Here is a 12,877-nt window from a genome sequence, read left to right as displayed (position 1 = left end):
ATAATAATAATACATTTTAAAATTTTAATGTTAAATGTGTAGGGAAGAAAATAAATATAAATATGGATACCTTTGTGGGCAAAATTGGATCAAAGATTTTGTGTTAAAAATTTGAGGAGCAGTGGACTGTGATTTGAAAGGTGGAATGACGTCATTCTGTAGTTCATAGGAATATTTTTTAATACTTTAAATAAATTTGACATATTAATCAACAATAAAAATAATATGTCCCTTTAAGGCTGCACATTTAACGAGCTCTAAACTGTTTTTTCGGTTCGAAGAACTGTTTTTGTTATAATATATGCCCATTTATGAGACGTGGTGCTTTACAAGAATTACATTTCAATTTTATAATTTTTTTAAAAATTAGTGATTTCTAAAATTAAAAATTACATGATTGTAGTATCTCTAATAAAAGTGCCGAACTAAGGCCTGCATAGAAAAATAATTAAAAACTCAAAAAATATTGTTATATTAGTTCAACCACATAAAAATTATTACCTTTACTGCGCAAATACTCCGCCCGTCGTTTTGCCTTTTGCTTTTGTTTCTTTGGCATTTCAAATTTTAAAGCTCGAAAATTATTAGTTGTCAAACTTAACAGCTGTCAAAAAATTAAACATTCAAAAAATACTGATAGTTTAGTTCCACCAAAGATAATACGTACCCTATATTCGATATCACGATAATCACGGTGCTTTTACATGAAGCTGTTACCGAATTCCAGGCGAAATTCCGAAAAGTCGGGCTCCAAAATTATGGCAGTGATAATACCAAAGGCCCAAAATTTTAACCTAACTTTTATTTAAATCGATTTAGAATTACCAAATACCGTAAAGTGACAAAACTTAGGTTGAAATGAAAGCCAACTATATTATTTACCTCTTATCATCGAAGATTTGTTCGTTTTAAATCATTATGTTTAAACATGTTAGAATATGAAAATTAACATTTCACGCGGGCACGCGGCATTAAAACCGCCATCAAAACGGCCATCAAAACGAAGCCGTGTCGGTAAGTTCGCAATTTTTTTCCGACTTTCTCCCGTTCCCGTTGCGCATGCGCGCCAATCTGAAACTTAAGAGGGAAAATGGATGCCTCGAAACCGTAATTTCCTGGCTTCAAAAACTTATATTTTCTCGGCGTTATTGATTAAATTATGAATCGTGAAAAGACGGGCCTATGAAGTGAAACACGCTGATTTTAAATCCGTTTACAGAATTAAAATACGACAAGTGGTTGAGGTTAGAGCGCGACCCAAAAAAATCCTAAAAGTCTCTAAAACTGAGTTGACGTCTTCCACGACCAAACCGGCAAATTGCCAATATACGCGCAGCAGATGTGGAAAAGGGGGAAAAAGATGAGCTCTAAATATCGAGGGGCTGATCACTCCGCGTAATCGGTGTACAGAGCCGTACCTTTGACTGTACTAATGGGATTACGCGTAATCTTTGAAGTCCCTGCCTTTGGCAGTGGTAATCTTAGCGTAATCCGGTGTACAGACTTTCTAAGAGTGGTTAGCCCCTCGCTAAATATTGTAACCAGTGTTTCTTTCAGGCATCTCTCCGGGGGGGCGAAGCTCCCCCGGTAAAAGTCTATCGCCCCCCCCCGGAGCTTCCCCTTTTTCCGACGCCACTGCCAGGCGTGCATGGAGTGCTACGCTCGCCACTGGATACCGGCACCCCCGGATGTCTGGGAAACCCCCCCGAAGAAAATTTTCTGAAAGAAACACTGATTGTAACCTCCTTGAAGTATGTTCTTTTAAATAAACTTAAATGTTGATTCTTATGCCTGGTGTATTGTCTCATCGTCACTGCCACGAACAAGTTGTAAGCCATAAGTTCATAATAAAAATATTAATAAGCTCGTCGCTTGCCTAACGTCCACATGTTAAATGTTTAGTAAGCGCCATTTTTTAAATGACCACACATTTATACGGACTTAAGTCTAAATTTCAGAATAAGACACAGCAGGAGTCATGTCTCCTGGAGACGGATAATCATGAACAGAAATAAGAAGCTTACTCTGTCATAAGTATTTCTGTCTCGTAACAGGTGTCTGTCTTACTCGTACTGGTTCAAGCGTTATCAGGTCTGCGGATCCTGGTAGTCACTGAAGAGGGAACTTGGTGGTTACATATTCCACAACATCACGATGTGTGAATATATCAAGCTGGAACCAACCACAGCTGTAATCGACCAAAGGATTGAGGTTAATTCGTTTTGAAGAAAGACAGTTTGGAAAGAGAAATGGCTCTGTAAGAAGACCCTTACCAAACCTGCTAAGTTGTACTTGGGGATAATGAGGAAATCCCCACTGTGGATTAACATAATTCCACGTGTAGTTGTTTCGGTGGATAAATAGACCATATCTCAAGAAAGAATATTAATGGCAGAATATCTAGATACTCGTGAAATACCCTAATGAACTATTTACAGTTTTCAACAACACCAGGTCTTCGAAACATCTTGACTCGTTAGTTAAAGATTGAGTAAAATATTTAGCAAAGTGTCATACTGTAAAATTTTATGTTACTTGTGATTATAGTAAGCAGTTTTACGTTAAAGCTCTTATAAAATATATACAGTTAATCATCTACTCCCTGTATACTGAGTGGCAACATTAGAAAGATAAAAATTCTAGAAGAGAAATCGATATAATATAATGGTCATCTGAAAGCGAAAACCAAGTAATATGAATTACTTCGTTTTTGTTTTAACGTGTTACTTCAATTTCATAAAGAATTTTGAAACCAAATAGTAACTAAGATATCAACCTTTATGAAATACGTGCATAGAAATGACTTACCCTTTCAAATGTATAAATCAATATTTTCTAAAATACTCGTCAAAACGTTACGTAATTTTTGCTTTCAGTCGAGGTGATACGCGGTTTAATATATTTATCCAAATTGTGATAATACGAACAGGTGCACTGATAAACGGGAACTTGAATCAATCAAATTCTAAATTCCGTAAATGAGTATTGCTATCTTTACCCAAATTGTACCAGTCCTTTCTGGGACTCCTCATCGAATATTCTTACGCAAAGGTTTTCTGATTTCCCTAAAAAACATCGTAATAAAAATGCACATTCAATTCTTTTCTAAAAACCGCGTGCAGGTAATATACTCGATGGCAATCAGCTCGAAGCCATAAACAGGCGGTTTAAACATAGCGACTAATTGAAAACGGCGTTATCGGTTTCGCGAGCGATCAATCAATCAATTGTTACCTATAACAAAGAAATATTAAATTGACAGTGTTGTTTAAGTAGGGAAGGGGTGAATGGTTCCTCCCCGGTGGCATTTTAAAAATAACACCAACTAGAGTTAATCAATAGATGAATCTCGCTTAGGGTAATTGAAGTTTTTTGTTAACAAGTTCATTACAAAGGCATTAAGGGGGTACTTAGGGCGGATTTATCCACAATGAACGCTTGTCAAATTTGATAAGCGTGTGTGAACGGAACAGACGCGCTAATCTTTGTTCTCGCTGGGCGCTAATGAGAAAGTTCCCCAATCCAGCGCTCTTGCCTAACCTCCATTCTTTCGCTAAGAGAGGATTAAAAGCATCAGAGAGAAAATTTAAGTTGACACTTTCTCCGGTAAGATTCCGTTCTTTAGTATTGTCTCGCAATCTATTACCTAGAATAGAATTTTACGCGTACGCAACTACAGAATTCTAGAATAAGCCCCTTCTCGGAGATAAGTCTAAAAACGTTGTCAAATCTAGAAACGACACCGTTTTTTCAAAAAGAAACACGATAGAAAAGTAATGATATTTTGAAGGTCAAACTCTTTCTCAAGATTTCAATTCCCTTCCGCGAAACCCTTCAACGTGTACTTCGCTTCTTTTACATTATACCAGAAGAAAATAGGGGGAAGTACGCTTCTAGTCAGCATTGGAAAGGCGTCACTTTTCACGAATTTTCGCGCCAGAACGGTTTGGCGGGAAATCGCGGATGAATACATCGTTTAAATAATAAATTTTTTTATCAAATTGAACAATCGTAACATATTTTCCTTTTCATTATCTGCTAAATGAGCTAAGGCGTCTTTACTCTCGTCGTTTATCGCCGTGTTGAAACAAAACAAAAGTGGAACTACTTTTTCATTTTGGTTAATTATGCGTAAAAAGGTGTTTTCGTGGGTCACACGACGCCTTCTACAGCTCAAAGCTACAGATACGTACTTCCCCTATTTTCTTCTGATTATACATTTCTTTAAACATTTAAAATATATCAAATAGATTTAAATCTAGCTCATTTGAGACTTCTAGGTATGAAGTGAATATAAACTACCCATAGTTTCGTCTATCTACCATACATTTTCTTAGCGTGCTCTACTGTATCTGAATATGAAAGAGATTAGAGTTATTAGAAATGGACAGGTTATGGCAGCTCTAGAAAACGTGTTGGGGAAGCTGGTTGGAGTGTACAGCCCGCACCCTCCTACAAGGGTCGATTCTACTCAAATATGCTTTTAATAGGGCTGCTGAAGACCCAAGCACTTCCCGGCCCATAAGCCTCTAAGAAGACACACATTATTTAAGGAAAAGGCCTCGAGTTTGAGGCAAATTCTATCGACTCTTTAGTCATTATTTCTTGAGCTCATTGAAAAACATGTCAACCTCAGCGTAATATGCGGCCTGTTCCAGACTTTCTGCCTTTGACCTTTGTTTACTTTGTGTTCTCTTCGCGAGACAGGAGAATTCGATTCCTTGGCGAGGTCAAAATGAAGGGAACGTCACCGCCTTTCCTGGACTTTTCTTTCTAGGATCGTTTCTCAAGGACCAATAAAGAGAAGAAACTCTGCATTAATAACTTTTTGTGATGTTTTATTGTGTCAATTTTAAGCAGGTAATCAAAAACTACGAATATTGCTTTTAAAACTAGCTTTGGTTAACGATTTTCAGATTAGTTTATTTAGAAAACCAAGTCTACTAGTACTCTTCACTCTTAAAACAGTTGGGTCAAAATCGACCCAAAATTGGTTATTTTTTAACCCAACACTGGGTCAGTATTTACCCTACCCCTTTTTGGGTTATTTTAATTTTAACCCAGAAATGGTTAAAACGTCCAACCCAAAGTTGTGTTACTACGTTTTGACCCAAAGTTGTGTTGCAAGAATAGCCCAAATTTGGTTGTTATTTGTAACCCAAAACCGTGTTAATAACCGAAACAACCCAATCTGTGTTACTATAACAACCCATTTGGGTTACAATAAAAACCCAAAACTGTGTTAAAACCCAATTTGGGTTAAAATAATAGCCCAATTTGGGTTACAATAATGACACAATTTGAGTTTGTTTTACTACAACCATCCCATTTTGGGTTACAATAATAACCCAACTTAGGCTCGTTTTTAACCCAAAGAACCCATTTTCGGTTACAACAATAACCCCATTTGGGCTCTTTTTTTGGTTATTGTGTATTATCATTTTTGATAATGTTAACAATGCCATGTATCTAATTCCACAATCTAGGCGTACTTGCTAAATTGAAGAGTTTACTAAAACACGATCTGCTTGTGTAATTGCGCATAGGGCTATTTATTTGTGTTGTGTTCCAACATAATAACCATGACAAGATTAAGGTATGTAAAATAGCTTTTTAATGAAGACTATATTTACATGATGGTTTAAAGAGTAAAAGGAGATCTAGTCGACTGATGCTTATCTAAAATGACCCGTCGTATTTATAGTCTGCGGTCAGCGTGTATAATTGATAAGATAATACGGTGTAGGTTAAATAGTTTTTTACATAAACATAACAATTTGTATTATTAGTTTTTTGTTATTCAGGATTCAACGAATATAACTTAGCCTAAACTAGATAAAATACTATGATTGTGGCTTGTCAAATAACCCTTTGAATAAAGAACCATTCAAGCAAAGGCTTAACTATCCTTACTAGTTGGGATAGTTTATACTGAACTGAAACGGCGAATAAGATTGGACTTTTACCCTAAATATTTATAATAAAGCTGATGTACAATATACTTCTTAAAGGTTATATTCCCTTTAAAATAACAATCCTTACCCTATAATTAGCCTTTTAGGTTTAAATAGAGCCATGTAGCGGCCAAAGCGAGAACCTCATGAACTACTGGATTTTCGTCTGCTAAGCAGACTACTTTACTTAATTAAAGACCAAAGCGTCTGCTTAGCAGACGAAAATCCAGTAGTTTTTAAGCTTCTTGCTTTGGCCGCTACGTGGCTCTATGTAAACCTAAAAGGCTAATTGAAAATATTATAATCAGCACTCGGACTGTCGGACTGCCGCCGCTGCTTTTGCGCCAAAAATATGCCATTGACGGAATTTGAGCAACTTTATGACGTCATAATTAATTTTCGCGCAAATTTGTTAACCCAGTTTTGGGTTGAAAGAGGATGTAACCCAAAAACAGTTAATAACAACCCAGAATGGGTTTAAAACATCAACCAGATTTTAGGTTAGACCTTTTGACCCAGTTATTCGACCCAGCACAAATTTAAAAAAAAGCAATAACCCAAAACTAGTCACTTTGGACTATTTTTGGGTTAAAATTGAAACAACCCAAAATATTTGACCCAACTTTTTTAAGAGTGTTCCATATTTTCCGATTTCTAAACCATATTTTCCGATTTTTAAACAATATTTTCCGATTTATAAACTATACTTTCCGATTTATAAATCATATTTCCCCGCTGTAATCGATTTAGAAACACAATACGAGGTATTTTGCTGCGTAATATCAGGAATACATACCTCGAACTTGGAATGCTTATCTCGGCCGAATTTCCGTCTCTATCTAGGGGACCGTTTATTTAAGTCATTTTCGCGAGTTTCATTGGCTTAAAAACTGCAGTTGTAAAAATAGGAGGTGAAAACTCCTAAAGAGAGAAGACAGGTCACCGAAAACGGTCCCCGAGATCCTCCCATAGGGAATACGACAGGATAACCATTCCTAGTTCAACGTATGTATTCCTGGTAATATTTCATTCTGAAAAAGGCTTACCCGTGAAGATAAGCGTTTAGTAATTGGAAGGTAATACTTACCTCCTTCTACATACTTCTGCTATTTCCGATAGAATATGTTTAGTTTAGACCCAATTTCTTACCTTTCAGACTTGACGGTAGTTTAACGTTAATTATATTTATAAATAAATGTAAATTTAGCAGCGCCGTTTAAGAAGAGTAATCCTTTATACGGTTTCTATGACGACCTAGCTTTGAATTAAAGTTTGCTTGAATAAAGTTAACCTTCGCCGTCGACTTTCATTTGCATTTCTGAAGAATTGAAGCCGAAGTGAGGCTCGTGCATTTCATAAAATTAATCTCCATACTAAGTAGAAAATAAAAGGGGTCGTGACCCCGTAAGCCCCCAAATTTCGGTTCACGTCTTCAAAACAAAATCATTCAAATCATTTCACTCATTGGTTGGTAGTTCTTTTTGTCGAAGATAAAAGCTCGAAGTATATTTGTGTTTTCACGGATTCGATAATTATGGTAGATTTCTCCAAAAATAGTGAAATTTACATCTGGGTTTTGGCTTAAGTCTTTTTGCAAAACAATAAAACATTTATGTGTACATAATTTTGTACAAATTAAATGACTTTTTATAAAAGATTAATTTTGAAATATATTAATGAGGGTTTTCGTCTAAGATCAAAGTATAGTTTAATTTTACGTCAGCTGATTAACGTCCACCATAATAATTATAATAAAATTAATTATATTTTGGAATTCAAAGTGTAGAAATTTCTCGCCTCAACAAAATCAAAGACTTCGTATACAATATCGTTTTAAAATTTTAGGTTCTTCATCTTTTCGCTAATCAAAGTGTTGTAAATTTTTACATCAGCTGTTAAACATAAATGAGAACGATATCCTATTTATTTTGGTTTGCTCTTGGCCAGACGAAAATAAGTTAAATTTTCAGGTGTTTTTCTCCGCTTTCTTTCAAAAACCACCAATTAATTTTTCAGCGTACTAGTCAATAAATGCTCTAGAGTCAGAAGCTTATTAATTATTACTTTTCTCGTTTTTACTATTTAGAACCTCAATATTCGGAGGATTGAATTAAATACGTGTTTAGGTTACTAAAAACGTACGAGTTTATCTGTTAACATTTAATCCACTAAGTATTTTATTTAAGTATTTAATTTAATGATTTTCATTTATTATATCATTTAATGATTTTAAGTTATTATTATATTTAATGATTTTAATATATTATTTCATTTAATGATTTTAATTTATTATTTCATTTAATGATTTTATTTTATTATTTCATTTATTGATTTTTATTTATTATTTCATTTAATGGTTTTAATTTATTATTTCATTTAATGATTTTAATTTATTACTTCATTTAATGATTTTAATTTATTATTTCGTTTAATGATTTTAATTTATTATTTCATTTAATTATTTTAATTTATTATTTCGTTTAATCATTTCATTTAATCATTTCATTTCATCATTTCATTTTATTATTTCATTTAATCATTTAATTTAATTATTTCATATAATTATTTCATTTTATCATTTCATTTAATTATTTCATTAAATTAATTCATTTAATCATTTCATTTAGTTATTTCATTTAATTATTTCATTTAATTATTTCATTTAATTAATTCATTTATTCATTTCATTTAATCATTTCATTTAACTATTTCATTTAATTATTTCGTTTAATCATTTAATTTAATTATTTCATTTAATCATTTCGTTTAGTCATTTCATTTAACTATTTCATTTAATTATATCAAAAACGATAATTTACTACGGAAACCGCCCATTTTTACCCCCAATTGTATCGCGCTTCTTTATGCCGTTTCGTTGATCGGTGAAAAAAACTTGCGAAAAGAACGATTTTGGAGGAAATTTCATTAAAACCACAATGATTTTTTCTCTTATGAGACGGATATTCTTTTGGGAATGCTAACTGAAGTCGCCCAGAAAGGTCAAAGTAGCGTAGCTTTCCATTTGCTGTCGACTGCGATCGATAGTGTGAAATTTTATTTTAGCATCTTGTGACTTATTGAATGCCTTTTTCCAAAAGAATCAAGAACGTATCGAAGCAACTGAGAACCAACAAACATGGCATTATGGTGTAGTGGAGTGATCTACGTTTTATTTCTCAGACCTAGCCCACTAAACATTACATTAAAATAATATTAATATGTCAGTTTTATGTATAAAAAAGGAATTTCTAATGTTAAATCTTTTTTACAAAAAAGGCTAATACCCTTGGCAACACCTTAGGCCCAAGTCATCATGCGACTTATAATAACTTTAAACAGGTGGCGTGGGAGGGTGGTGGCTAGCCCTCCACGCCACGTGAGCTAACAGCTCGCTACATTAACTATAACCGTTAACCTCTACAAGTTTTTATGTAAAAAGGAAACCGAAGAACTCAGGGAAAAACCATCCTAAACAGTGGGGATAAAACTTTCGAACTCAACGCGAAAGAAGTAGTTCCGACTTTTCACCCAGTGCCGCAAGTTGGGATCGAACCCGCGGATCCTCTCGCTACGATGCTAAAGCGCTAACCACTCCGCCACCCCGGTATTCAGTGTGTTATTTTGTAGCAATTATTAAGATTACGAATTATATATTAGTTACAAACCATGTATTAAAAATAATTAATATTTAATTGCATCACTATTATATTTTTATAATTATTAAAATTAAATATTTATACAGTTCTTTTGACCCACAGATGGCGACCTATTTCTCCTTTAAGCTCCGCTTTAAAAATTCGAAAAAGAGCGCACCATGGAAAAAACGGATAACTATTTCGTTTGTTCCCACATGGACTAATTAACAACAGGGACGGTCCGGCCCGGGAAAAAAAGTAAAAAGAACAAGCAACGACGCACTCTAGCGGTATTCGCGGGCATAACAGGAAATGCTTGTATAGGCTGGTGATTCAAAATAAGCGGGGGGGGGGGGGGGAGAAAATAGGGAAAGAAGCTTCCTTGGAATGCTTGAAATTTAAAAGTTGAGCCACGAGATTACCATGCGGTGCTAATATTTTAGTCTTTTAAATTAATCGTCGTAAAAATTTCGAATGTCGAGCTTTTCCGATCGTACATACAGTAAAATATTCTGCTTAACGTCTGGAATCAATTCCCAAATTTGTTACGGTAATTATTATTATCATAATATAATATTATTCATAAATATAAATGATTGTACCAAGGCTTAATAGTTGTTTACCTTTTCTTATGATGAACAATTTCCGAGATAATTTCGAATCTATCTTAGAATCGGAGGTGGAAAACGTATCATTTAACTATACCAATTATACTAAAATAATAACTATAATTATAGTTATTTAACGTGATAACATGGATGGTTATGAGAGACGTTTGAAAATTCAAATCACAACCGCTAAAACCGTTAAAAATCAGTTTCCTGTTTATGACATTTGAATCACCAGGATAAAAAATATTTGCCTGGCAACGCTGCTGAACGCGTTAACACTTTTATTTGTGGTCTTTATAGGGAAATGTTATGGATCTGGGCCGTCCCTGTTGTTAATTAGTCCATGGTTCCCAGTTACTTTTATCCGTTCTTGAAAGTATTTATAAACATAGACAGTATTTTATTTAAAGGTCCACCACGTCGTTTCAGCAAACACATATTATACCAAAACATAGTTTTGTTTTGCACTTCTAAAAAGTACATTTATGCCAACATTTGTTTTACAGATAGTTTCGAAGATTTTGTTACGATCACAAAGACATAAGATACTTGTTATGATGACGGTACGACAGTGGCGTAAATACGCCAATGCAGCCAATGTGGTGCTTTGGGGCCCACCCTAGTAATGGAGCCCATAAACTTTTACTTAGTCGACTGTCCGGTTGACTGTCTCACGATATTGGGAGCCAGTAAATAGGCCAACGAAAGTGTTCGTCATTTAGAATTAATAAACCTTCGCGAAATACTTTAAGCAATCACTAGATGGCGTTGGTCGATCTACTTTAAAAAATAACACTCAAACAGATACCAAAATCGAAAAACTTACGGACTTGGCACTAGAGCTCACAAAGGGGCATGTTAATGTACATTGCAAAAATAATCGTTTTCTGTCCAATCCGTTGGTCTTTGGGTACAAGTTAATTTAAAACACGGCTGCCTTGTTCTTTAAGTCACTTTCTTACTTAAACATAATAACTTAATTAAAATAATGGTTTTTTCCAGCCCTCCAAACCTAAAAAAAACATGTATAGGTTAAAGTTAATAGAATGTCACCACTCACCTACGCGAGTTAACCCAGCCACCTGAATTAAAGGCAATAAAAGTTGCTAGATGACTTGGGCCTTGATTTTTATTACCATTATATTCCATTTTTCTCTCAGGCAATACATTCAACCTAACTCTAATCTAATTTTACTTTATAAATCAATGAGTATAAAATCCAACCCGATAGTTTAAATCCGAAATAAATCTGAATTCAAAGAATACAGTTATCGATTTTACACATCCCTCGATCAATATATATATAATGAAAATAATTATAGAGACCTAAATTATAATAAAAATATTAATCAGCTAGACTAATAGCTAAGGCAGCACCCTAGGCCCAAGTCATCTAACGACTTTTAATTCAGTTGTCCGCTGGAATACGACTTTATTTTGTCAAAGGTTGGTTTCTTGTCTAGACAAAAGTAATTGTTGAAAGGGCGTGAAATCGGCGAGGAAGAAATCACCGAATCACGGTTCAAAATGAACTCCATCTGACTACGTCTACAAACGTACCCATTTAATAATGCTGCGAAGACATTTACCACTTGAGTACGATTTTTCTGCTCGACGTAAAATCTCTAAACCCTCAACCGATGATTTATGTCATTTATTTTTCTAGACAATCACAAAGGTATGTTTTTAAAAAGCTTGGAAACTTAGGAAGATTGATGTCTCGAAAAAGTAAGATTAGCAAACGGATAAATATAAAATAAATAATATATGTCATACAGTTTTCGCTCCATTAGAGTAGCTGAATCTGGTGAAATCGTTATCCTTTTAAACAAAAATTAGTGATTGATGACAAGATCCTACCAAAGTTCGTTTATTGACTCAAATTGTTTTGTGGCATTTAGAAATAAATACATTTTTGTTTCATTTCTGTAACCTTTGATAAATTTTTTTTTTTACTTTGTGGAATTTTCTCTAAATCTAATTCAGATATGGCACGTTAACCTTCATAAAACCTGGATTACTAATAGTACTGTATAAAATCTGGCTTAAATTAAACTGAACACGGATAACTTCATGAGCGTCTGAAAGGCGCACAGTGGCGTAGCTTGCATGGGTGACACCCGGGGCGGATATCATAGCATGTGGGACACCCGAGGCGGATATCATAGCATGGGGTGACACCCGGGGCGGATATCATAGCATGTGGGACACCCGAGGCGGATATCATAGCATGGGGTGACACCCGGGGCGTATATTATATCATGGGTGACACCCGGGGCGTATATCATAACAGGGGTGACACCCGGGGCGTATATCATAACAGGAGTGACACCCGGGGCGTATATCATAACAGGAGTGACACCCGGGGCGGATATCATATCATGGGGTGAAACCGGAGCGTATATCATAACAGGGGTGACACCCGGGGTGGATATCATATCATGGGTGACACCCGGAGCGTATATCATAACAGGGGTGACACCCGGAGCGTATATCATAACAGGGGTGACACCCGGGGTGGATATCATATCATGGGTGACACCCGGGGCGTATATCATGGTGTGCTACTTAATAGTCTCTTGTTTATGTAAGTTTTATTTTTTCACGGTCGGCTGTCACCCCGAAATCACGTCCAAACGGGTAGCACCCGGGGCGGGCCGCTCCCGCCGCCCCCTAG

At 35.2% G+C, this 12,877-nt stretch overlaps 2 long non-coding RNA genes across 2 annotated transcripts; both read left to right on the top strand.

The window, feature by feature from the left end:
* Nucleotides 1-3,529: 3,529 nt before the first annotated feature.
* On the top strand, nucleotides 3,530-9,914 carry LOC149923279 (uncharacterized). Its single transcript, XR_016477277.1, has 3 exons — nucleotides 3,530-3,606; nucleotides 4,708-4,860; nucleotides 9,713-9,914. It is a non-coding gene; the product is annotated as an uncharacterized LOC149923279 (long non-coding RNA).
* Nucleotides 9,915-10,351: 437 nt separating this feature from the next.
* On the top strand, nucleotides 10,352-12,088 carry LOC149923278 (uncharacterized). Its single transcript, XR_016477276.1, has 3 exons — nucleotides 10,352-11,796; nucleotides 11,867-11,928; nucleotides 11,994-12,088. It is a non-coding gene; the product is annotated as an uncharacterized LOC149923278 (long non-coding RNA).
* Nucleotides 12,089-12,877: the final 789 nt, after the last annotated feature.

The sequence above is a fragment of the Leiobunum rupestre genome, chromosome 11 (genome assembly GCF_980474605.1).
Source record: "Leiobunum rupestre chromosome 11, qqLeiRupe1.1.hap1, whole genome shotgun sequence".
Lineage (NCBI taxonomy): Eukaryota > Metazoa > Arthropoda > Arachnida > Opiliones > Sclerosomatidae > Leiobunum > Leiobunum rupestre.
This window is presented reverse-complemented; position numbering and strand designations above follow the sequence as displayed.